The sequence below is a fragment of the Diceros bicornis genome, chromosome 14 (genome assembly GCF_020826845.1).
Source record: "Diceros bicornis minor isolate mBicDic1 chromosome 14, mDicBic1.mat.cur, whole genome shotgun sequence".
In the NCBI taxonomy this organism is placed as follows: Eukaryota; Metazoa; Chordata; class Mammalia; order Perissodactyla; family Rhinocerotidae; genus Diceros; species Diceros bicornis.
In genome coordinates, this window is record NC_080753.1 from 68,832,662 (window position 1) to 68,859,589 (window position 26,928).

The following is a 26,928-nucleotide window of genomic DNA, read 5'->3' on the forward strand; positions in this document are numbered from 1 at the left end:
ATCTCCCTTACTTCCAGCTAGTAAGGATCACATAATTCCTAACAAAGTTTTGACACAAATTCCCAATTCGGGCATTCAGAACATATAGCACCTTGCTTTAAGAAAGCACTTTCTCATTCCAACTAGCAAGTTACTATGTAGGAACAAGTTTGTATAGGTATTTCAAAGATGCCCAGAACTGAGGTAAAGTGGGTATGTCTCCAACTCCTAGAAATAACTTCATGCCCCATCTCCCTTAGTTCCAGTTAGTAAGGATCACATAATTCCTAACAAAGTTTTGACACAGATTCCCAATTCGGGCATTCAGAACATATAGCACGTTGTTGTAAGCAAGCACATTCTCATTCAAAGTTGCAAGTTACTATGTAGGAACAAGTTTGTATAGGTATTTCAAAGATGCCCAGAACTGAGCTAAAGTGGGTATGTCTCCAACTCCTAGAAATAACTTCATGCCCCATCTCCCTTACTTCCAGCTAGTGAGGATCACATAATTCCTAACAAAGTTTTGACACAGATTCCCAAATCGGGCATTCAGAACATATAGCACGTTGCTGTAAGCAAGCACATTCTCATTCAAAGATGCAAGTTACTATGTAGGAACAACCTTGTATAGATATCTCAAAGATGCCAGAACTGAGCTAATCTTGGTATGTCTCCAACACCTAGAAGTAACTTCATGCTCCATCTCCCTTACTTCCAGCTAGTAAGGATCACATAATTCCTAACAAAGTTTTGACACAGATTCCCAATTCGGGCATTCAGAACATATAGCACGTTCCTTTAAGCAAGCACTTTCTCATTCCAAGTAGCAAGTTACTATGTAGGAACAAGTTTATATAGGTATTTCAAAGATGCCCAGAACTGAGCTAAACGTTGTATGTCTCCAACTCCTAGAAATAACTTCATGCCCCATCTCCCTTACTTCCAGCTAGTAAGGATCACATAATTCCTAACAAAGTTTTGACACAGATTCCCAATTCGGGCATTCAGAACATATAGCACGTTGTGTAAGCAAGCACATTCTCATTCAAAGTTGCAAGTTACTATGAAGGAACAAGTTTGTATAGGTATTTCAAAGATGCCCAGAACTGAGCTAAACTTGGTATGTCTCCGACTCCTAGAAATAACTTCATGCCCCATCTCCCTTACTTCCGTCTAGTAAGGATCACATAATTCCTAACAAACCTTTGACACAGATTCCCAATTCAGGTATTCAGAACATATAGCACGTTGCTTTAAGCAAGCACTTTCTCAGTCCAAGTAGCAAGTTACAATGCAGGAACAAGTTTCTATAGGTATTTCAAAGATGCCCAGAAATGAGCTAAAGTGGGTATGTCTCCAACTCCTAGAAATAACTTCATGCTCCATCTCCCTTACTTCCATCTTGTAAGGATCACATAATTCCTAACAAGTTTTGACACAGATTCCCAATTCGGGCATTCAGAACATATAGCACGTTGCTGTAAGCAAGCACATTCTCAATCAGAGTTGCAAGTTACTATGTAGGAACAAGTTTGTATAGGCATTTCAAAGATGCCCAGAACTGAGCTAAACTTGGTATGTCTCCAACTCCTAGAAATAACTTCATGCCCCATCTCCCTTACTTCCAGCTAGTAAGGATCTCATAATTCCTAACAAAGTTTTGACACAGATTCCCAATTCGGGCATTCAGAACATATAGCACGTTGCTTTAAGCAAGTACATTCTCATTCAAAGATGCAAGTTACTATGTAGGAAGAAGTTTGTATAGGTATTTCAAAGATGCCCAGAACTGAGCTAAACTTGGTATGTCTCCAACTCCTAGAAATAACTTCATGCTCCATCTCCCTTACTTCCAGCTAGTAAGGATCACAAAATTCCTAAAAAGTTTTGACACAGACTCCGAATTCGGACATTCAGATCATATAGCACGTTGCTGTAAGCAAGCACTTTCTCATTCCAAGTGGAAATGTACTATGTAGGAGCAAGTTTGTATAGGTCTTTCAAAGATCCCCAGAACTGAGCTAAAGTGGGTATGTCTCCAACCCCTAGAAATAACTTCATGCCCCATCACGATTACTTCCAGCTAGTAAGGATCACATAATTCCTAACAAAGTTTTGACACAGATTCTCAATTCGGGCATTCAGAACATATAGCACGTTGTGTAAGCAAGCACATTCTCATTCAAAGTTGCAAGTTACTATGTTGGAACAAGTTTGTATAGGTATTTCTAAGATGCCCAGAACTGAGCTAAACTTGGTATGTCTCTGACTCCTAGAAATAACTTCATGCCCCATCTCCCTTACTTCCATCTAGTAAGGATCACATAATTCCTAACAAACCTTTGACAAAGATTCCCAATTCGGGCATTCAGAACATATAGCACGTTGCTTTAAGCAAGCTCTTTCTCAGTCCAAGTAGCAAGTTACAATGCAGGAACAAGTTTCTATAGGTATTTCAAAGATGCCCAGAACTGAGCTAAAGTGAGTATGTCTCCAACTCCTATAAATAACATCATGCTCCATCTCCCTTACTTCCATCTGGTAAGGATCACATAATTCCTAACAAGTTTTGACACAGATTCCCAATTCGGGCATTCGGAACATACAGCACGTTGCTGTAAGCAAGCACATTCTCATTCAAAGTTGCAAGTTACTATGTAGGAACAAGTTTGTATAGGACTTTCAAAGATCCGCAGAATTGAGCTAAAGTGGATATGTCTCCAAATCCTAGCATTAACTTCATGCCCCATCTCCCTTTCTTCCTGCTACTAAGGATCACAAAATTCCTAACAAAGTTTTGACACAGATTCCCAATTTGGGCATTCAGAACATATAGCAAGTTGTTTTAAGCAAGCACTTTCGCATTTCAACTAGCAAGTTACAATCAAGGAACAAGTTTGTATAGGACTTTCAAAGATCCCCAGAACTGAGCTAAAGTGGGTATGTCTCCAACTCCTAGAAAAACTTCATGCCCCATCTCCCTTACTTCCAGTTAGTAAGGATCACATAATTCCTAACAAAGTTTTGACACAGATTCCCAATTCAGGCATTCAGAACATATAGCACGTTGCTGTAAGCAAGCACATTCTCATTCAAAGTTGCCAGTTACTATGTAGGAAGAAGTTTGTATAGGTATTTCAAAGATGTCCAGAACTGAGCTAAACTTGGTATGTCTCCAACTCCTAGAAATAACTTCATGCCCCATCTCCCTTACTTCCATCTAGTAAGGATCACATAATTCCTAACAAACCTTTGACAAAGATTCCCAATTCGGGCATTCAGAACATATAGCACGTTGCTTTAAGCAAGCTCTTTCTCAGTCCAAGTAGCAAGTTACAATGCAGGAACAAGTTTCTATAGGTATTTCAAAGATGCCCAGAACTGAGCTAAAGTGGGTATGTCTCCAACTCCTATAAATAACATCATGCTCCATCTCCCGTACTTCCATCTGGTAAGGATCACATAATTCCTAACAAGATTTGACACAGATTCCCAATTCGGGCATTCGGAACATACAGCACGTTGCTGTAAGCAAGCACATTCTCATTCAAAGTTGCAAGTTACTATGTAGGAACAAGTTTGTATAGGACTTTCAAAGATCCGCAGAATTGAGCTAAAGTGGATATGTCTCCAAATCCTAGCATTAACTTCATGCCCCATCTCCCTTTCTTCCTGCTACTAAGGATCACTTAATTCCTAACAAATTTTGACACAGATTCCCAATTCGGGCATTCAGAACATATAGCAAGTTGTTTTAAGCAAGCACTTTCGCATTTCAACTAGCAAGTTACAATCAAGGAACAAGTTTGTATAGGACTTTCAAAGATCCCCAGAACTGAGCTAAAGTGGGTATGTCTCCAACTCCTAGAAAAACTTCATGCCCCATCTCCCTTACTTCCAGCTAGTAAGGATCACATAATTCCTAACAAAGTTTTGACACAGATTCCCAATTCAGGCATTCAGAACATATAGCACGTTGCTGTAAGCAAGCACATTCTCATTCAAAGTTGCCAGTTACTATGTAGGAAGAAGTTTGTATAGGTATTTCAAAGATGTCCAGAACTGAGCTAAACTTGGTATGTCTCCAACTCCTAGAAATAACTTCATGCCCCATCTCCCTTACTTCCAGCTAGTAAGGATCACATAATTCCTAACAAAGTTTTGACACAGATTCCCAATTCGGGCATTCAGAACATATAGCACGTTGCTTTAAGCAAGCACTTTCTCATTCCAAGTAGCAAGTTACAATGTAGGAATAAGTTTCTATAGGTATTTCAAAGATGCCCAGAACTGAGCTAAAGTGGGTATGTCTCCAACTCCTAGAAATAACTTCATGCCTCATCTCCATTACTTTCAGCTAGTAAGGATCACATAATTCCTAACAAAGTTTTGATACAGATCCCCAATTCGGGCATTCAGAACATATAGCACGTTCCTTTAAGCAAGCACTTTCTCATCCAAAGTAGCAAGTTACTATGTAGGAACAAGTTTATATAGGTATTTCAAAGATGCAAAGAACTGAGCTAAAGTGGGTATGTCTCCAACTCCTAGAAATAACTTCATGTCCGATTTCCCTTACTTCCATCTAGTTAGGATCACATAATCCCTAACAAAGATTTGACACATTCCCAATTCGGGCATTCACAACATATAGCACGTTGCTTTAAGGAAGCACTTTCTCATTCCAAGTAGCAAGCTACTATGTAGGAACAAGTTTATATAGGTATTTCAAAGATGCCCAGAACTGAGCTAAATTTGGTATGTCTCCAACTCCTAGAAATAACTTCATGCCCCATCTCCCTTACTTCCAGCTAGTAAGAATCACATAATTCCTAACAAAGTTTTGACACAGATTCCCAATTCGGGCATTCAGAACATATAGCACGTTGTGTAAGTAAGCACATTCTCATTCAAAGTTGCAAGTTACTATGTAGGAACAAGTTTGTATAGGTATTTCAAAGATGCCCAGAACTGAGCTAAACTTGGTATGTCTCCGACTCCTAGAAATAACTTCATGCCCCATCTCCCTTACTTCCGTCTAGTAAGGATCACATAATTCCTAACAAACCTTTGACACTGATTCCCAATCCAGGCATTCAGAACATATAGCACGTTGCTTTAAGCAAGCACTTTCTCAGTCCAAGTAGCAAGTTACAATGCAGGAACAAGTTTCTATAGGTATTTCAAAGATGCCCAGAAATGAGCTAAAGTGGGTATGTCTCCAACTCCTAGAAATAACTTCATGCTCCATCTCCCTTACTTCCATCTGGTAAGGATCACATAATTCCTAACAAGTTTTGACACAGATTCCCAATTCGGGCATTCAGAACATATAGCACGTTGCTGTAAGCAAATACATTCTCAGTCAAAGTTGCAAGTTACTATGTAGGAACAAGTTTGTATAGGCATTTCAAAGATGCCCAGAACTGAGCTAATCTTGGTATGTCTCCAACACCTAGAAGTAACATCATGCCCCATCTCCCTTACTTCCAGCTAGTAAGGATCACATAATTCCTAACAAAGTTTTGACACAGATTCCCAATTCGGGCATTCAGAACATATAGCACGTTGCTTTAAGCAAGCACTTTCTCATTCCAAGTAGCAAGTTACTATGTAGGATCAAGTTTATATAGGTATTTCAAAGATGCCCAGAACTGAGCTAAACTTGGTATGTTTCCAACTCGTAGAAATAACTTAATGCCCCATCTCCCTTACTTCTAGCTAGTAAGGATCACATAATTCCTAACAAAGTTTTGACACAGATTCCCAATTCGGGCATTCAGAACATATAGCACGTTGCTGTAAGCAAGCACATTCTCATTTAAAGTTGCAAGTTACTATGTAGGAACAAGTTTGTATAGGTATTTCAAAGATGTCCAGAACTGAGCTAAACTTGGTATGTCTCCAACTCCTAGAAATAACTTCATGCCCCATCTCCCTTACTTCCAGCTAGTAAGGATCACACAATTCCTAACAAAGTTTTGACACAGATTCCCAATTCGGGCATTCAGAACATATAGCACGTTGCTTTAAGCAAGCACTTTCTCATTCCAAGTAGCAAGTTACAATGTAGGAATAAGTTTCTATAGGTATTTCAAAGATGCCCAGAACTGAGCTAAAGTGGGTATGTCTCCAACTCCTAGAAATAACTTCATGCCTCATCTCCATTACTTCCAGCTAGTAAGGATCACATAATTCCTAACAAAGTTTTGACACAGATCCCCAATTCGGGCATTCAGAACATATAGCACGTTCCTTTAAGCAAGCACTTTCTCATCCGAAGTAGCAAGTTATTATATAGGAACAAGTTTATATAGGTATTTCAAAGATGCAAAGAACTGAGCTAAAGTGTGTATGTCTGCAACTCCTAGAAATAACTTCATGCCCGATTTCCCTTACTTCCATCTAGTTAGGATCACATAATCCCTAAGAAAGTTTTGACACATTCCCAATTCGGGCATTCAGAACATATAGCACGTTGCTTTAAGGGAGCACTTTCTCATTCCAAGTAGCAAGTTACTATGTAGGAACAAGTTTCTATAGGTATTTCAAAGGTGCCCAGAACTGAGCTAAACGTTGTATGTCTCCAACTCCTAGAAATAACTTCATGCCCCATCTCCCTTACTTCCATCTAGTAAGGATCACATAATTCCTAACAAAGTTTTGACACAGATTCCCAATTCGGGCATTCAGAACATATAGCACGTTGTGTAAGCAAGCACATTCTCATTCAAAGTTGCAAGTTACTATGTAGGAACAAGTTTGTATAGGTATTTCAAAGATGCCCAGAACTGAGCTAAACTTGGTATGTCTCCGACTCCTAGAAATAACTTCATGCCCCATCTCCCTTACTTCCGTCTAGTATGGATCACATAATTCCTAACAAACCTTTGACACAGATTCCCAATTCAGGCATTCAGAACATATAGCACGTTGCTTTAAGCAAGCACTTTCTCAGTCCAAGTAGCAAGTTACAATGCAGGAACAAGTTTCTATAGGTATTTCAAAGATGCCCAGAAATGAGCTAAAGTGGGTATGTCTCCAACTCCTAGAAATAACTTCATGCTCCATCTCCCTTACTTCCATCTGGTAAGGATCACATAATTCCTAACAAGTTTTGACACAGATTTCCAATTCGGGCATTCAGAACATATAGCACGTTGCTGTAAGCAAACACATTCTCAATCAAAGTTGCAAGTTACTATGTAGGAACAAGTTTGTATAGGCATTTCAAAGATGCCCAGAACTGAGCTAAACTTGGTATGTCTCCAACTCCTAGAAATAACTTCATGCCCCATCTCACTTACTTCCAGCTAGTAAGGATCACATAATTCCTAAGAAAGTTTTGACACTGATTCCCAATTCGGGCATTCAGAACAGATAGCACGTTGCTGTAAGCAAGCACATTCTCATTCAAAGTTGCAAGTTACTATGTAGGAACAAGTTTGTATAGGTATTTCAAAGATTCCCAAAACTGAGCTAAAGTGGGTATGTCTACAACTCCTAGAAATAACTTCATGCCCCATCTACCTTACTTCCAGCTAGTAAGGATCACATAATTCCTAACAAAGTTTTGACACAGATTTCCAATTCGGGCATTCAGAACAGATAGCACGTTGCTGTAAGCAGGCACATTCTCATTCAAAGTTGCAAGTTACTATGTAGGAACAAGTTTGTATAGGTATTTCAACGATGCCCAGAACTGAGCTAAAGTGGGTATGTCTCCAACTCCTAGAAATAACTTCATGCCCCTTCTCCCTTACTTCCAGCTGGTAAGCATCACATAATTCCTAACAAAGTTTTGACACAGATTCCCAATTCGGGCATTCAGATCATATAGCACGTTGCTGTAAGCAAGCACTTTCTTATTCCAAGTGGAAATTTTCTACGTAGGAACAACTTTGTATAGGTCTTTCAAATTTTCCCAGAACTGAGCTAAAGTGGGTATGTCTCCAACTCCTAGAAATAACTTCATGCCCCTTCTCCCTTACTTCCAGCTGGTAAGCATCACATAATTCCTAACAAAGTTTTGACACAGATTCCCAATTCGGGCATTCAGATCATATAGCACGTTGCTTTAAGCAAGCACTTTCGCATTTCAACTAGCAAGTTACAATCAAGGAACAAGTTTGTATAGGACTTTCAAAGATCCCCAGAACTGAGCTAAAGTGGGTATGTCTCCAACTCCTAGAAAAACTTCATGCCCCATCTCCCTTACTTCCAGCTAGTAAGGATCACATATTTCCTAACAAAGTTTGACACAGATTCCCAATTCAGGCATTCAGAACATATAGCACGTTGCTGTAAGCAAGCCCTTTCACATTCAATGTTGTAAGTTACTATCTAGGAACAAGTTTGTATAGGACCTTCAAAGATCCCCAGAACTGAGCTAAAGTGGGTATGTCTCCAACTCCGAGAAAAAACTTCATGCCCATTTCACTTACTTCCAGCTAGTAAGGATCACCTAATTCCTAACAAAGTTTTGACCCAGATTCACAATTCGGACATTCAGAACATATAGCACGTTTCTGTAATCAAGATCTTTCTCATTCAGTGTAGCAAGTTACTATGTAGGAGAAAGTTTGTATAGGACTTTCAAAGATCCCCAGAACTGAGCTGAAGTGGGTTTGTCTCCAACTCCTAGAAATAACTTCATGCACCATTTCCCTTACATCTAGCTAGTAAGTATCACATAATTCCTAAAAAGTTTTGACACAGATTCCGAATTCGGGCATTCAGAACATATAGCACGTTGCTGTAAGCAAGCACTTTCTCATTCCAAGTGGCAAGTTACTATGTACGAACAAGTTTGTAAAGGACTTTCAAAGATCCCCCGAACTGAGCTAAAGTGGGTATGTCTCCAACTCCTAGAAACAACTTCATGCCCCATCACCATTACTTCCAGCTTGTAAGGATCACATAATTCCTAACAAAGTTTTGACACAGATTCCGAAATCGGGCATTCAGAACATATAGCACGTTGCTGTAAGCAAGCACTTTCACATTCAAAGTTGCAAGTTACTATCTAGAAACAAGTTTATATAGGACTTTCAAAGATCCCCAGAACTGAGCTAAAGTGGGTATGTCTCCAACTCCAAGAAAAAACTTCATGCCCCATCTCCCTTACTTCCAACTAGTAAGGATCACCTAATTCCTAACAAAGTTTTGACACAGATTCCCAATTCGGACATTCAGAACATATAGCACTTTGCTGTAAGCAAGCACATTCTCATTCAAAGTTGCAAGTTACTAGGAAGGAACAAGTTTGTATAGGTATTTCAAAGATGCCCAGAACTGTGCTAAACTTGGTATGTGTCCAACTCCTAGAAATAACTTCATGTCCCAACTCCCTTACTTCCAGCTAGTAAGATACACATAATTCCTAACAAAGATTTGACACAGATTCCCAATTCGGGCATTCAGAACATATAGCACGTTGCTTTAAGCAAGCCTATTCTCATTCAAAGTGGTAAGTTACTATGTAGGAACAAGTTTGTATAGGTATTTCAAAGATGCGCAGAACTGAGCTATACTTGGCATGTCTCCAACTCCAAGAAATAACTTCATGCCCCATCTCCCTTACTTCCATCTAGTAAGGATCACATAATTCCTAACAAAGTTTTGACACAGATTCCCAATTCGGGCATTCAGAACATATAGCACGTTGCTGTAAGCAAGCACATTCTCATTCAAAGTTGCAAGTTACTATGTAGGAACAAGTTTGTATATGTATTTCAAAGATGGCCAGAACTGAGCTAAACGTTGTATGTCTCCAACTCCTAGAAATAACTTCATGCCCCATCTCCCTTACTTCCAGCTAGTAATGATCACATCATTCCTAACAAAGTTTTGACACAGATTTCCAATTCGGGCATTCAGAACATATAGCACGTTGCTGTAAGCAAGCACATTCTCATTCAAAGTTGCAAGTTACTATGTAGGAACAAGTTTGTATAGGTATTTCAAATGTGCCCAGAACTGAGCTAAACGTTGTATGTCTCCAACTCCTAGAAATAACTTCATGACCCATCTCCCTTACTTCCAGCTAGTAAGGATCACAAAATTCCTAAAAAAGTTTTGACACAGATTCCCAATTCGGGCATTCAGATCATATAGCACGTTGCTGTAAGCAAGCACATACTCATTCAAAGTTGCAAGTTACTATGTAGGAACACGTTTGTATAGGTATTTCAAAGATGCCCAGAACTGAGCTAAACTTGGTATGTCTCCAACTCCTAGAAATAACTTCATGCCCCATCTCCCTTACTTCCAGCTAGTAAGGATCACATAAATCCTAACAAAATTTTGACACAGATTCCCAATTCGGGCATTCAGAACATGTAGCACGTTGGTTTAAGCCAGCACATTCTCATTCCAAGTAGCAAGTTACTATGTAGGAACAAGTTTGCATAGGTATTTCAAAGATGCCCAAAACTGAACTAAAGTGGGTATGTGTCCAACTCCTAGAAATAACTTCATGCCCCAACTCCCTTACAATCTTCTAGTAAGGATCACATAATTCCTAACAAAGTTTTGACACAGATTCCCAATTCGGGCATTCAGAACATATAGCACGTTGCTGTAAGCAAGCACAATCTCATTCAAAGATGCAAGTTACTATGTAGAAACAAGTTTGTATAGGACTTTCAAAGATGCCCAGAACTGAGCTAAACTTTGTATGTCTCCAACTCCTAGAAATAACTTCATGACCCATCTCCCTTACTTCCAGCTAGTAAGGATCACATAATTCCTAACAAAGATTTGACACAGATTCCCAATTCGGGCATTCGGAACATATAGGACGTTGCTGTAAGCAAGCTCATTCTCATTCAAAGTTGCAAGTTACTATGTAGGAACAAGTTTGTATAGGTATTTCAAAGATGCCCAGAACTGAGCTAAACGTTGTATGTCTCCAACTCCTAGAAATAACTTCATGCCCCATCTCCCTTACTTCCAGCTAGTAAGGATCACATAATTCCCAGCAAAGTTTTGACACAGATTCCCAATTCGGGCATTCAGAACATATAGCACGTTGCTTTAAGCAGCATTATCTCATTCCAAGAAGCAAGTTACTATGAAGGAACAAGTTTCTATAGGTATTTCAATGATGCCCAGAACTGAGCTAAAGTGGGTATGTGTCCAACTCCTAGAAATAACTTCATGCCCCAACTCCCTTACTTCCAGCCAGTAAGGATCATACAATTCCAAACAAAGTTTTGACACAGATTCCCAATTCGGGCATTCAGAACATATAGCACGTTGCTGTAAGCAAGCACATTCTCATTCAAAGTTGCAAGTTACTATGTAGGAACAAGTTTGTATAGGTATTTCAAAGATGCCCAGAACTGAGCTAAACGTTGTATGTCTCCAACTCCTAGAAATAACTTCATGCCCCATCTCCCTTACTTCCAGCTAGTAAGGATCACATAATTCCTAACAAAGTTTTGACACAGATTCCCAATTCGGGCATTCAGAACATATAGCACGTTGCTGTAAACAAGCACATTCTGATTCAAAGTTGCAGGTTACTATGTAGGAACAAGTTTGTATAGGTATTTCAAAGATGCCCAGAACTGAGCTAAACGTTGTATGTCTCCAACTCCTAGAAATAACTTCATGCCCCATCTCCCTTACTTCCAGCTAGTAAGGATCACATAATTCCTAACAAAGTTTTGACACAGATTCCCAATTCGGGCATTCAGAACATACAGCACCTTGCTGTAAGCAAGCACATTCTCATTCAAAGTTGCAAGTTACTATGTAGGAACAAGTTTGTATAGATATTTCTAAGATGCCCAGAACTGAGCTAAACGTTGTATGTCTCCAACTCCAAGAAGTAACTTCATGCCCCATCTCCCTTACTTCCAGCTAGTAAGGATCACATAATTTCTAACAAAGTTTTGACACAGATTCCCAATTCGGGCATTCAGAACATATAGCACGTTGCTGTAAGCAAGCACATTCTGATTCAAAGTTGCAAGTTACTATGTAGGAACAAGTTTGTATAGGTATTTCAAAGATTCCCGGAACTGAGGTAAACGTTGTATGTCTCCAACTCCTAGAAATAACTTCATGCCCCATCTCACTTACTTCCATCTAGTAGGGATCACATAATTCCTAACAAAGTTTTGACACAGATTCCCAATTCGGGCATTCAGAACATATAGCACGTTGCTGTAAGCAAGCACATTCTCATTCAAAGATGCAAGTTACTATGTAGGAACAAGTTTGTATAGGACTTTCAAAGATGCCCAGAACTGAGCTAAACTTGGTATGTCTCCAACTCCAAGAAATAACTTCATGCCCCATCTCCCTTACTTCCAGCTAGTAAGGATCACATAATTCCTAACAAAGTTTTGACACAGATTCCCAATTCGGGCATTCAGAACATATAGCACGTTGCTGTAAGCAAGCACATTCTCATTCAAAGATGCAAGTTACTATGTAGGAACAAGTTTGTATAGGACTTTCAAAGATGCCCAGAACTGAGCTAAACTTGGTATGTCTCCAACTCCAAGAATTAACTTCATGCCCCATCTCCCTTACTTCCAGCTAGTAAGGATCACATAATTCCTAACAAAGATTTGACACAGATTCCCAATTCGGGCATTCAGAACATATAGCACGTTGCTGTAAGCAAGCTCATTCTCATTCATAGTTGCAAGTTACTATGTAGGAACAAGTTTGTATAGGTGTTTCAAAGATGCCCAGAACTGAGCTAAACGTTGTACGTCTGCAACTCCTAGAAATAACTTCATGCCCCATCTCGCTTACTTCCATCTAGTAAGGATCACATAATTCCTAACAAAGTTTTGACACAGATTCCCAATTCGGGCATTCAGAACATATAGCACGTTGCTGTAAGCAAGCACATTCTGATTCAAAGCTGCAAGTTACAATGTAGGAAAAAGTTTGTTTAGGTATTTCAAAGATGCCCAGAACTGAGCTAAACTTGGTATGTGTCCAACTCCTAGAAATATCTTCATGCCCAAACTCCCTGACTTCCAGCTAGTAAGGATCACATAATTCCTAACAAAGTTTTGACACAGATTCCCAATTCGGGTATTCAGAACATATAGCACGTTGCTGTAAGCAAGCTCATTCTCATTCACAGTTGCAAGTTACTATGTAGGAACAAGTTTGTATAGGTATTTCAAAGATGCCCAGAACTGAGCTAAACGGTGTATGTCTGCAACTCCTAGAAATAACTTCATGCCCCATCTCCCTTACTTCCAGCTAGTAAGGATCACATAATTCCTAACAAAGTTTTGACACAGATTCCCAATTCGGGCATTCAGAACATATAGCACGTTGCTGTAAGCAAGCACATTCTCATTCAAAGACGCAAGTTCCTATGTAGGAACAAGTTTGTATAGGACTTTCAAAGATGCCCAGAACTGAGCTGAAGTTTGTATGTCTCCAACTCCTAGAAATAACTTCATGCCCCATTTCCCATACTTCCAGCTAGTGAGGATCACATAATTCCTAACAAAGTTTTGACACAGATTCCCAATTCGGGCATTCAGAACATATAGCACGTTGCTGTAAGCAAGCACATTCTCATTCAAAGTTGCAAGATACTATGTAGGAACAAGTTTGTATAGGTATTTCAAAGATGCCCAGAACTGAGCTAAACGTTGTATGTCTCCAACTCCTAGAATTAACTTCATGTCCCATCTCCCTTACTTCCAACTTGTAAGGATCACATAATTCCTAACAATGTTTTGACACAGATTCCCAATTCGGGCATTCAGAACATATAGCACGTTGCTGTAAGCAAGCTCATTCTCATTCAAAGTTGCAAGTTACTATGTAGGAACAAGTTTGTATAGGTATTTCAAAGATGCCCAGAACTGAGCTAAACGTTGTATGTCTCCAACTCCTAGAAATAACTTCTTGCCCCATCTCCCTTGCTTCCAACTAGTGAGGATCACATAATTCCTAACAAAGTTTTGACACAGATTCCCAATTCGGGCATTCAGAACATATAGCACGTTGCTGTAAGCAAGCACATTCTCATTCAAAGTTGCAAGTTACTGTGTAGGAACAAGTTTGTTTAGGTATTTCAAAGTAGCCCAGAACTGAGCTAAACGTAGTATGTCTCCAACTCCTATAAATAACTTCATGCCCCATCTCCCTTACATCCAGCTAGTGAGGATCACATAATTCCTAACAAAGTTTTGACACAGATTCCCAATTCGGGCATTCAGAACATATAGCACGTTGCTGTAAGCAAGCACATTGTGATTCAAAGTTGCAAGTTACTATGTAGGAACAAGTTTGTATAGGTATTTCAAAGATGCCCAGAACTGAACTAAAGTGGGTATGTGTTCAACTCTTAGAAATAACTTCATGCCCCATCTCCCTTACTTCCAGCTAGTAATGATCACATAATTCCTAACAAATTTTGACACAGATTCCCATTTCGGGCATTCAGAACATATAGCACGTTGCTGTAAGCAAGCACATTCTCATTCAAAGTTGCAAGTTACTATGTAGGAACAAGTTTGTATAGGTATTTCAAAGATGCCCAGAACTGAGCTAAACGTTGTATGTCTCCAACTCCTAGAAGTTACTTCATGCCCCATCTCCCTTACTTCCAGCTAGTAAGGATAACATAATTCCTAACAAAGTTTTGACACAGATTCCCAATTCGGGCATTCAGAACATATAGCACGTTGCTGTAAGCAAGCACATTCTCATTCAAAGTTGCAAGTTACTATGTAGGAACAAGTTTGTATAGGTATTTCAAAGATGCCCAGAACTGAGCTAAACGTTGTATGTCTCCAACTCCTAGAAATAACTTCATGCCCCATCTCCCTTACTTCCAGCTAGTAAGGATCACATAATTCCCAGCAAAGTTTTGACACAGATTCCCAATTCGGGCATTCAGAACATATAGCACGTTGCTTTAAGCAGCATTATCTCATTCCAAGAAGCAAGTTACTATGAAGGAACAAGTTTCTATAGGTATTTCAATGATGCCCAGAACTGAGCTAAAGTGGGTATGTGTCCAACTCCTAGAAATAACTTCATGCCCCAACTCCCTTACTTCCAGCCAGTAAGGATCATACAATTCCAAACAAAGTTTTGACACAGATTCCCAATTCGGGCATTCAGAACATATAGCACGTTGCTGTAAGCAAGCACATTCTCATTCAAAGTTGCAAGTTACTATGTAGGAACAAGTTTGTATAGGTATTTCAAAGATGCCCAGAACTGAGCTAAACGTTGTATGTCTCCAACTCCTAGAAATAACTTCATGCCCCATCTCCCTTACTTCCAGCTAGTAAGGATCACATAATTCCTAACAAAGTTTTGACACAGATTCCCAATTCGGGCATTCAGAACATATAGCACGTTGCTGTAAACAAGCACATTCTGATTCAAAGTTGCAGGTTACTATGTAGGAACAAGTTTGTATAGGTATTTCAAAGATGCCCAGAACTGAGCTAAACGTTGTATGTCTCCAACTCCTAGAAATAACTTCATGCCCCATCTCCCTTACTTCCAGCTAGTAAGGATCACATAATTCCTAACAAAGTTTTGACACAGATTCCCAATTCGGGCATTCAGAACATACAGCACCTTGCTGTAAGCAAGCACATTCTCATTCAAAGTTGCAAGTTACTATGTAGGAACAAGTTTGTATAGATATTTCTAAGATGCCCAGAACTGAGCTAAACGTTGTATGTCTCCAACTCCAAGAAGTAACTTCATGCCCCATCTCCCTTACTTCCAGCTAGTAAGGATCACATAATTTCTAACAAAGTTTTGACACAGATTCCCAATTCGGGCATTCAGAACATATAGCACGTTGCTGTAAGCAAGCACATTCTGATTCAAAGTTGCAAGTTACTATGTAGGAACAAGTTTGTATAGGTATTTCAAAGATTCCCGGAACTGAGGTAAACGTTGTATGTCTCCAACTCCTAGAAATAACTTCATGCCCCATCTCACTTACTTCCATCTAGTAGGGATCACATAATTCCTAACAAAGTTTTGACACAGATTCCCAATTCGGGCATTCAGAACATATAGCACGTTGCTGTAAGCAAGCACATTCTCATTCAAAGATGCAAGTTACTATGTAGGAACAAGTTTGTATAGGACTTTCAAAGATGCCCAGAACTGAGCTAAACTTGGTATGTCTCCAACTCCAAGAAATAACTTCATGCCCCATCTCCCTTACTTCCAGCTAGTAAGGATCACATAATTCCTAACAAAGTTTTGACACAGATTCCCAATTCGGGCATTCAGAACATATAGCACGTTGCTGTAAGCAAGCACATTCTCATTCAAAGATGCAAGTTACTATGTAGGAACAAGTTTGTATAGGACTTTCAAAGATGCCCAGAACTGAGCTAAACTTGGTATGTCTCCAACTCCAAGAATTAACTTCATGCCCCATCTCCCTTACTTCCAGCTAGTAAGGATCACATAATTCCTAACAAAGATTTGACACAGATTCCCAATTCGGGCATTCAGAACATATAGCACGTTGCTGTAAGCAAGCTCATTCTCATTCATAGTTGCAAGTTACTATGTAGGAACAAGTTTGTATAGGTGTTTCAAAGATGCCCAGAACTGAGCTAAACGTTGTATGTCTGCAACTCCTAGAAATAACTTCATGCCCCATCTCCCTTACTTCCATCTAGTAAGGATCACATAATTCCTAACAAAGTTTTGACACAGATTCCCAATTCGGGCATTCAGAACATATAGCACGTTGCTGTAAGCAAGCACATTCTGATTCAAAGCTGCAATTTACAATGTAGGAAAAAGTTTGTTTAGGTATTTCAAAGATGCCCAGAACTGAGCTAAACTTGGTATGTGTCCAACTCCTAGAAATATCTTCATGCCCAAACTCCCTGACTTCCAGCTAGTAAGGATCACATATTCCTAACAAAGTTTTGACACAGATTCCCAATTCGGGTATTCAGAACATATAGCATGTTGCTGTAAGCAAGCTCATTCTCATTCACAGTTGCAAGTTACTATGTAGGAACAAGTTTGTATAGGTATTTCAAAGATGCCCAGAACTGAGCTAAACGGTGTATGTCTGCAACTCCTAGAAATAACTTCATGCCCCATCTCCCTTACTTCCAACTAGTGAGGATCACATAATTCCTAACAAAGTTTTGACACAGATTCCCAATTCGGGCATTCAGAACATATAGCACGTTGCTGTAAGCAAGCACATTCTCATTCAAAGTTGCAAGTTACTGTGTAGGAACAAGTTTGTTTAGGTATTTCAAAGTAGCCCAGAACTGAGCTAAACGTAGTATGTCTCCAACTCCTATAAATAACTTCATGCCCCATCTCCCTTACATCCAGCTAGTGAGGATCACATAATTCCTAACAAAGTTTTGACACAGATTCCCAATTCGGGCATTCAGAACATATAGCACGTTGCTGTAAGCAAGCACATTGTGATTCAAAGTTGCAAGTTACTATGTAGGAACAAGTTTGTATAGGTATTTCAAAGATGCCCAGAACTGAACTAAAGTGGGTATGTGTTCAACTCTTAGAAATAACTTCATGCCCCATCTCCCTTACTTCCAGCTAGTAATGATCACATAATTCCTAACAAATTTTGACACAGATTCCCATTTCGGGCATTCAGAACATATAGCACGTTGCTGTAAGCAAGCACATTCTCATTCAAAGTTGCAAGTTACTATGTAGGAACAAGTTTGTATAGGTATTTCAAAGATGCCCAGAACTGAGCTAAACGTTGTATGTCTCCAACTCCTAGAAGTTACTTCATGCCCCATCTCCCTTACTTCCAGCTAGTAAGGATAACATAATTCCTAACAAAGTTTTGACACAGATTCCCAATTCGGGCATTCAGAACATATAGCACGTTGCTGTAAGCAAGCACATTCTCATTCAAAGTTGCAAGTTACTATGTAGGAACAAGTTTGTATAGGTATTTCAAAGATGCCCAGAACTGAGCTAAACTTGGTATGTGTCTAACCTCTAGAAATAACTTCATGCCCCAACTCCCTTACTTCCAACTAGTAAGGATCACATAATTCCTAACAAAGTTTTGACACAGATTCCCAATTCGGGCATTCAGAACATATAGCACGTTGCTGTAAGCAAGCACATTCTCATTCTAAGTTGCAAGTTACTATGTAGGAACAAGTTTGTATAGGTATTTCAAAGATGCCCAGAACTGAGCTAAACGTTGCATGTCTCCAACTCCTAGAAATAACTACATGCCCCATCTCCCTTACTTCCAGCTAGTAAGTATCACATAATTCCTAACAAAGTTTTGACTCAGATGCCCAATTCGGGCATTCAGAACATATAGCACGTTGCTGTAAGCAAGCACATTCTCATTCAAAGTTGCAAGTTACTATGTAGGAACAAGTTTGTATAGGTATTTCAAAGATGCCCAGAACTGAGATAAAGTGGGTATGTGTCCAACTCCTAGAAATAACTTCATGCCCCATCTCCCTTACTTCCAGCTAGTAAAGATCACATAATTCCTAACAAAGTTTTGACACAGATTCCCATTTCGTGCATTCAGAACATATAGCACGTTGCTGTAAGCAAGCACATTCTCATTCAAAGTTGCAAGTTACTATGTAGGAACAAGTTTGTATAGGTGTTTCAACGATGCCCAGAACTGAGCTAAACGTTGTATGTCTCCAACTCCTAGAAATAACTTCATGCCCCATCTCCCTTACTTCCAGCTAGTAAGGATCACATAATTCCTAACAAAGTTTTGACACAGATTCCCAATTCGGGCATTCAGAACATATAGCACGTTGCTGTAACCAAGCACATTTTGATTCAAAGTTGCAAGTTACTATGTAGAAACAAGTTTGTATAGGTATTTCAAAGATGCCCAGAACTGAGCTAAACTTGGTATGTGTCCAACTCCTAGAAATAACTTCATGCCCCATCTCCCTTACTTCCAGCTAGTAAGGATCACATAATTCCAAACAAAGTTTTGACACAGATTCCCAATTCGGGCATTCAGAACATATAGCACGTTGCTGTAAGCAAGCACATTCTCATTCAAAGTTGCAAGTTACTATGTAGGAACAAGTTTGTATAGGTATTTCAAAGATGCCCAGAACTGAGCTAAACTTGGTATGTGTCCAACCTCTAGAAATAACTTCATGCCCCAACTCCCTTACTTCCAGCTAGTAAGGATCACATAATTCCTAACAAAGGTTTGACACAGATTCCCAATTCGGGCATTCAGAACATATAGCACGTTGCTGTAAGCAAGCACATTCTGATTCAAAGTTGCAAGTTACTATGTAGGAACAAGTTTGTATAGGTATTTCAAAGATGCCCAGAACTGAGCTAAACGCTGTATGTCTGCAACTCCTAGAAATAACTTCATGCCCCATCTCCCTTACTTCCATCTAGTAAGGATCACATAATTTCTAACAAAGTTTTGACACAGATTCCCAATTCGGGCATTCAGAACATATAGCACGTTGCTGTAAGCAAGCACATTCTCATTCAAAGTTGCAGGTTACTATGTAGGAACAAGTTTGTATAGGAATTTCAAAGATGCCCAGAACTGAGCTAAACGTTGTATGTCTCCAACTCCTAGAAATAACTTCATGCCCCATCTCCCTTACTTCCAGGTAGTAAGGATCACATAATTCCTAACAAAGTTTTGAGACAGATTCCCAATTCGGGCATTCAGAACATATAGCACGTTGCTGTAAGCAAGCACATTCTCATTCAAAGTTGCAAGTTACTATGTAGGAACAAGTTTGTATAGGTATTTCAACGATGCCCAGAACTGAGCTAAACTTGGTATGTGTCCAACCTCTAGAAATAACTTCATGCCCCAACTCCCTTACTTCCAGCTAGTAAGGATCACATAATTCCTAACAAAGTTTTGAGACAGATTCCCAATTCGAGCATTCAGAACATATAGCACGTTGCTGTAAGCAAGCACGTTCTCATTCAAAGTTGCAAGTTACTATGTAGGAACAAGTTTGTATAGGTATTTCAAAGATGCCCAGAACTGAGCTGAAGTTTGTATGTCTCCAACTCCTAGAAATAACTTCATGCCCCATCTCCCTTACTTCCAGCTAGTGAGGATCACATAATTCCTAACAAAGTTTTGACACAGATTCCCAATTCGGGCATTCAGAACATATAGCACGTTGCTGTAAGCAAGCACGTTCTCATTCAAAGTTGCAAGTTACTATATAGGAACAAGTTTGTATAGGTATTTCAAAGATGCCCAGAACTGAGCTAAACGTTGTATGTCTGCAACTCCTAATAATAACTTCATGCCCCATCTCTCTTACTTCCATCTAGTAAGGATCACATAATTCCTAACAAAGATTTGACACAGATTCCCAATTCGGGCATTCAGAACATATAGCACGTTGCTGTAAGCAAGCTCATTCTCATTCATAGTTGCAAGTTACTATGTAGGAACAAGTTTGTATAGGTGTTTCAAAGATGCCCAGAACTGAGCTAAACGTTGTATGTCTGCAACTCCTAGAAATAACTTCATGCCCCATCTCCCTTACATCCATCTAGTAAGGATCACATAATTCCTAACAAAGATTTGACACAGATTCCCAATTCGGGCATTCAGAACATATAGCACGTTGCTGTAAGCAAGCACATTCTGATTCAAAGCTGCAATTTACAATGTAGGAAAAAGTTTGTTTAGGTATTTCAAAGATGCCCAGAACTGAGCTAAACTTGGTATGTGTCCAACTCCTAGAAATATCTTCATGCCCAAACTCCCTGACTTCCAGCTAGTAAGGATCACATAATTCCTAACAAAGTTTTGACACAGATTCCCAATTCGGGCATTCAGAACATATAGCACGTTGCTGTAAGCAAGCACATTCTCATTCAAAGTTGCAAGTTACTATGTAGGAACAAGTTTGTATAGGTATTTCAAAGATGCCCAGAACTGAGCTAAACGTTGTATGTCTCCAACCCCTAGAAATAACTTCATGCCCCATCTCCCTTACTTCCAGCTAGTAAGGATCACATAATTCCTAACAAAGTTTTGACACAGATTCCCAATTCGGGCATTCAGAACATATAGCACGTTGCTGTAAGCAAGCACATTCTCATTCAAAGTTGCAAGTTACTATGTAGGAACAAGTTTGTATAGGTATTTCAAAGATGCCCAGAACTGAGCTAAACTGGGTATGTGTCCAACCTCTAGAAATAACTTCATGCCCCAACTCCCTTACTTCCAGCTAGTAAGGATCACATAATTCCTAACAAAGTTTTGACACAGATTCCCAATTCGGGCATTCAGAACATATAGCACGTTGCTGTAAGCAAGCACATTCTCATTCAAAGTTGCAAGTTACTATGTAGGAACAAGTTTGTATAGGTATTTCAAAGATGCCCAGAACTGAGCTAAACGTTGTATGTCTCCAACTCCTAGAAAGAACTTCATGCCCCATCTCCCTTACTTCCAGCTTGGAGGGATCACATAATTCCTAACAAAGTTTTGACACAGATTCCCAATTCGGGCATTCAGAACATATAGCACGTTGCTGTAAGCAAGCACATTCTCATTCAAAGTTGCAAGTTACTATGTAGGAACAAGTTTGTATAGGTATTTCAAAGATGCCCAGAACTGAGCTAAACGTTGTATGTCTCCAACTCCCAGAAATAACTTCATGCCCCATCTCCCTTACTTCCATCTAGTAAGGATCACATAATTCCTAACAAAGTTTTGACACAGATTCCCAATTCGGGCATTCAGAACATATAGCACGTTGCTGTAAGCAAGCACGTTCTCATTCAAAGTTGCAAGTTACTATGTAGGAACAAGTTTGTATAGGTATTTCAAAGATGCCCAGAACTGAGCTGAAGTTTGTATGTCTCCAACTCCTAGAAATAACTTCATGCCCCATCTCCCTTACTTCCAGCTAGTAAGGATCACATAATTCCTAACAAAGTTTTGACACAGATTCCCAATTCGGGCATTCAGAACATATAGCACGTTGCTGCAAGCAAGCACATTCTCATTCAAAGTTGCAAGTTACTATGCAGGAACAAGTTTGTATAGGTATTTCAAAGATGCCCAGAACTGAGCTAAACTTGGTATGTCTCCAACTCCTAGAAATAACTTCATGCCCCATCTGCCTTACTTCCAGCTAGTAAGGATCACATAATTCCTAACAAAGTTTTGACACAGATTCCCAATTCGGGCATTCAGAACATATAGCACGTTGCTGCAAGCAAGCACATTCTCATTCAAAGTTGCAAGTTACTATGTAGGAAGAAGTTTGTATAGGTATTTCAAAGATGCCCAGAACTGAGCTAAACTTGGTATGTCTCCAACTCCTAGAAATAACTTCATGTCCCATCTCCCTTACTTCCAGCTAGTGAGGATCACATAATTCCTAACAAAGTTTTGACACAGATTCCCAATTCGGGCATTCAGAACATATAGCACGTTGCTGTAAGCAAGCACATTCTCATTCTAAGAAGCAAGTTACTATGTAGGAACAAGTTTGTATAGGTATTTCAAAGATGTCCAGAACTGAGCTAAACGTTGTATGTTTCCAACTCCTGGAAATAACTTCATGCCCCATCTCCCTTACTTCCAGCTAGTAAGGATCACATAATTCCTAACAAAGTTTTGAGACAGATTCCCAATTCGGGCATTCAGAACATATAGCACGTTGCTGTAAGCAAGCACTTTCTCATTCAAAGTTGCAAGTTACTATGTAGGAACAAGTTTGTATAGGTATTTCAAAGATGCCCAGAACTGAGCTAAACTTGGTATGTGTCCAACCTCTAGAAATAACTTCATACCCCAACTCCCTTACTTCCAGCTAGTAATGATCACATAATTCCTAACAAAGATTTGACACAGATTCCCAATTCGGGCATTCAGAACATATAGCACGTTGCTGTAAGCAAGCAGTTTCTCATTCAAAGTTGCAAGTTACTATGTAGGAACAAGTTTGTATAGGACTTTCAAAGATGCCCAGAACTGAGCTGAAGTTTGTATGTCTCCAATTCCTAGAAATAACTAAATGCCCAATCTTCCTTACTTCCAGCAAGTGAGGATCACATAATTCCTAACAAAGTTTTGACACAGATTCCCAATTCGGGCATTCAGAACATATAGCACGTTACTGTAAGCAAGCACATTCTCATTTTAAGAAGCAAGTTACTATGTAGGAACAAGTTTGTATAGGTATTTCAAAGATGCCCAGAACTGAGCTAAAGTGGGTATGTGTCCAACTCCTAGAAATAACTTCATGCCCCATCTCCCTTACTTCCAGCTAGTAATGATCACATAATTCCTAACAAAGTTTTGACACAGATTCCCAATTCGGGCATTCAGAACATATAGCACGTTGCTGTAAACAAGCACATTCTCATTCTGAGAAGCAAGTTACTATGTAGGAACAAGTTTGTATAGGTATTTCAAAGATGCCCAGAACTGAACTAAAGTGGGTATGTGTTCAACTCCTAGAAATAACTTCATGCCCCATCTCCCTTACTTCCAGCTAGTAATGATCACATAATTCCTAACAAATTTTGACACAGATTCCCATTTCGGGCATTCAGAACATATAGCACGTTGCTGTAAGCAAGCACATTCTCATTCAAAGTTGCAAGTTACTATGTAGGAACAAGTTTGTATAGGTATTTCAAAGATGCCCAGAACTGAGCTAAACGTTGTATGTCTCCAACTCCTAGAAATTACTTCATGCCCCATCTCCCTTACTTCCAGCTAGTAAGGATAACATAATTCCTAACAAAGTTTTGACACAGATTCCCAATTCGGGCATTCAGAACATATAGCACGTTGCTGTAAGCAAGCACATTCTGATTCAAAGTTGCAAGTTACTATGTAGGAACAAGTTTCTATAGGTATTTCAAAGATGCCCAGAACTGAGCTAAACTTGGTATGTGTCTAACCTCTAGAAATAACTTCATGCCCCAACTCCCTTACTTCCAACTAGTAAGGATCACATAATTCCTAACAAAGTTTTGACACAGATTCCCAATTCGGGCATTCAGAACATATAGCACGTTGCTGTAAGCAAGCACATTCTCATTCAAAGTTGCAAGTTACTATGTAGGAACAAGTTTGTATAGGTATTTCAAAGATGCCCAGAACTGAGCTAAACGTTGTATGTCTCCAACTCCTAGAAATAACTACATGCCCCATCTCCCTTACTTCCAGCTAGTAACGATCACATAATTCCTAACAAAGTTTTGACACAGATTCCCAATTCGGGCATTCAGAACATATAGCACGTTGCTGTAAGCAAGCACATTCTGATTCAAAGTTGCAAGTTACTATGTAGGAACAAGTTTGTATAGGTATTTCAAAGATGCCCAGAACTGAGCTAAACGTTGTATGTCTCCAACTCACAGAAATAACTTCATGCCCCATCTCCCTTACTTCCAGCTAGTAAGGATCACATAATTCCCAACAAAGATTTGACACAGATTCCCAATTCGGGCATTCAGAACATATAGCACGTTGCTGTAAGCAAGCACGTTCTCATTCAAAGTTGCAAGTTACTATGTAGGAACAAGTTTGTATAGGTATTTCAAAGATGCCCAGAACTGAGCTGAAGTTTGTATGTCTCCAACTCCTAGAAATAACTTCATGCCCCATCTCCCTTACTTCCAGCTAGTGAGGATCACATAATTCCTAACAAAGTTTTGACACAGATTCCCAATTCGGGCATTCAGAACATATAGCACGTTGCTGTAAGCAAGCACGTTCTCATTCAAAGTTGCAAGTTACTATATAGGAACAAGTTTGTATAGGTATTTCAAAGATGCCCAGAACTGAGCTAAACGTTGTATGTCTGCAACTCCTAAAAATAACTTCATGCCCCATCTCTCTTACTTCCATCTAGTAAGGATCACATAATTCCTAACAAAGTTTTGACACAGATTCCCAATTCGGGCATTCAGAACATATAGCACGTTGCTGTAAGCAAGCACATTCTCATTCAAAGTTACAAGTTACTATGTAAGAACAAGTTTGTATAGGTATTTCAAAGATGCCCAGAACTGAGCTAAACGTTGTATGTCTCCAACTCCTAGAAATAACATCATGCCCCATCTCCCTTACTTCCAGCTAGTAAGGATCACATAATTCCTAACAAAGTTTTGACACAGATTCCCATTCGGACATTCAGAACATATAGCACGTTGCTGTAAGCAAGCACATTCTGATTCAAAGTTGCAAGTTACTATGTAGGAACAAGTTTGTATAGGTATTTCAAAGATGCCCAGAACTGAGCTAAACGTTGTATGTCTCCAACTCCCAGAAATAACTTCATGCCCCATCTCCCTTACTTCCAGCTAGTAAGGATCACATAATTCCTAACAAAGTTTTGACACATATTCCCAATTCGGGCATTCAGAACATATAGCACGTTGCTGTAAGCAAGCACGTTCTCATTCAAAGTTGCAAGTTACTATGTAGGAACAAGTTTGTATAGGTATTTCAAAGATGCCCAGAACTGAGCTGAAGTTTGTATGTCTCCAACACCTAGAAATAACTTCATGCCCCATTCCCTTACTTCCAGCTAGTGAGGATCACATAATTCCTAACAAAGTTTTGACACAGATTCCCAATTCGGGCATTCAGAACATATAGCACGTTGCTGTAAGCAAGCACATTCTCATTCTAAGTTGCAAGTTACTATGTAGGAAAAAGTTTGTATAGGTATTTCAAAGATGCCCAGAACTGAGCTAAACGTTGTATGTCTCCAACTCCTAGAAATAACTTCATGCCCCAACTCCCTTACTTCCAGCTAGTAAGGATCACATAATTCCTAACAAAGTTTTGACACAGATTCCCAATTCGGGCATTCAGAACATATAGCACGTTGCTGTAAGCAAGCACGTTCTCATTCAAAGTTGCAAGTTACTATATAGGAACAAGTTTGTATAGGTATTTCAAAGATGCCCAGAACTGAGCTGAAGTTTGAATGTCTCCAACTCCTAGAAATATCTTCATGCCCCATCTCCCTTACTTCCAGCTAGTGAGGATCACATAATTCCTAACAAAGTTTTGACACAGATTCCCAATTCGGGCATTCAGAACATATAGCACGTTGCTGTAAGCAAGCACATTCTCATTCAAAGTTGCAAGTTACTATGTAGGAACAAGTTTGTATAGGTATTTCAAAGATGCCCAGAACTGAGCTAAACGTTGTATGTCTGCAACTCCTAATAATAACTTCATGCCCCATCTCTCTTACTTCCATCTAGTAAGGATCACATAATTCCTAACAAAGTTTTGACACAGATTCCCAATTCGGGCATTCAGAACATATAGCACGTTGCTGTAAGCAAGCACATTCTCATTCAAAGTTGCAAGTTACTATGTAAGAACAAGTTTGTATAGGTATTTCAAAGATGCCCAGAACTGAGCTAAACGTTGTATGTCTCCAACTCCTAGAAATAACATCATGCCCCATCTCCCTTACTTCCAGCTAGTAAGGATCACATAATTCCTAACAAAGTTTTGACACAGATTCCCATTCGGGCATTCAGAACATATAGCACGTTGCTGTAAGCAAGCACATTCTCATTCAAAGTTGCAAGTTACTATGTAGGAACAAGTTTGTATAGGTATTTCAAAGATGCCCAGAACTGAGCTAAACGTTGTATGTCTCCAACTCCTAGAAATAACTTCATGCCCCATCTCCCTTACTTCCAGCTAGTAATGATCACATAATTCCTAACAAAGTTTTGACACAGATTCCCAATTCGGGCATTCAGAACATATAGCACGTTGCTGTAAGCAAGCACATTCTCATTCAAAGTTGCAAGTTACTATGTAGGAACAAGTTTGTATAGGTATTTCAAAGATGCCCAGAACTGAGCTAAACTTGGTATGTGTCCAACTCCTAGAAATAACTTCATGCCCCATCTCCCTTACTTCCAGCTAGTAAGGATCACATAATTCCTAACAAAGTTTTGACA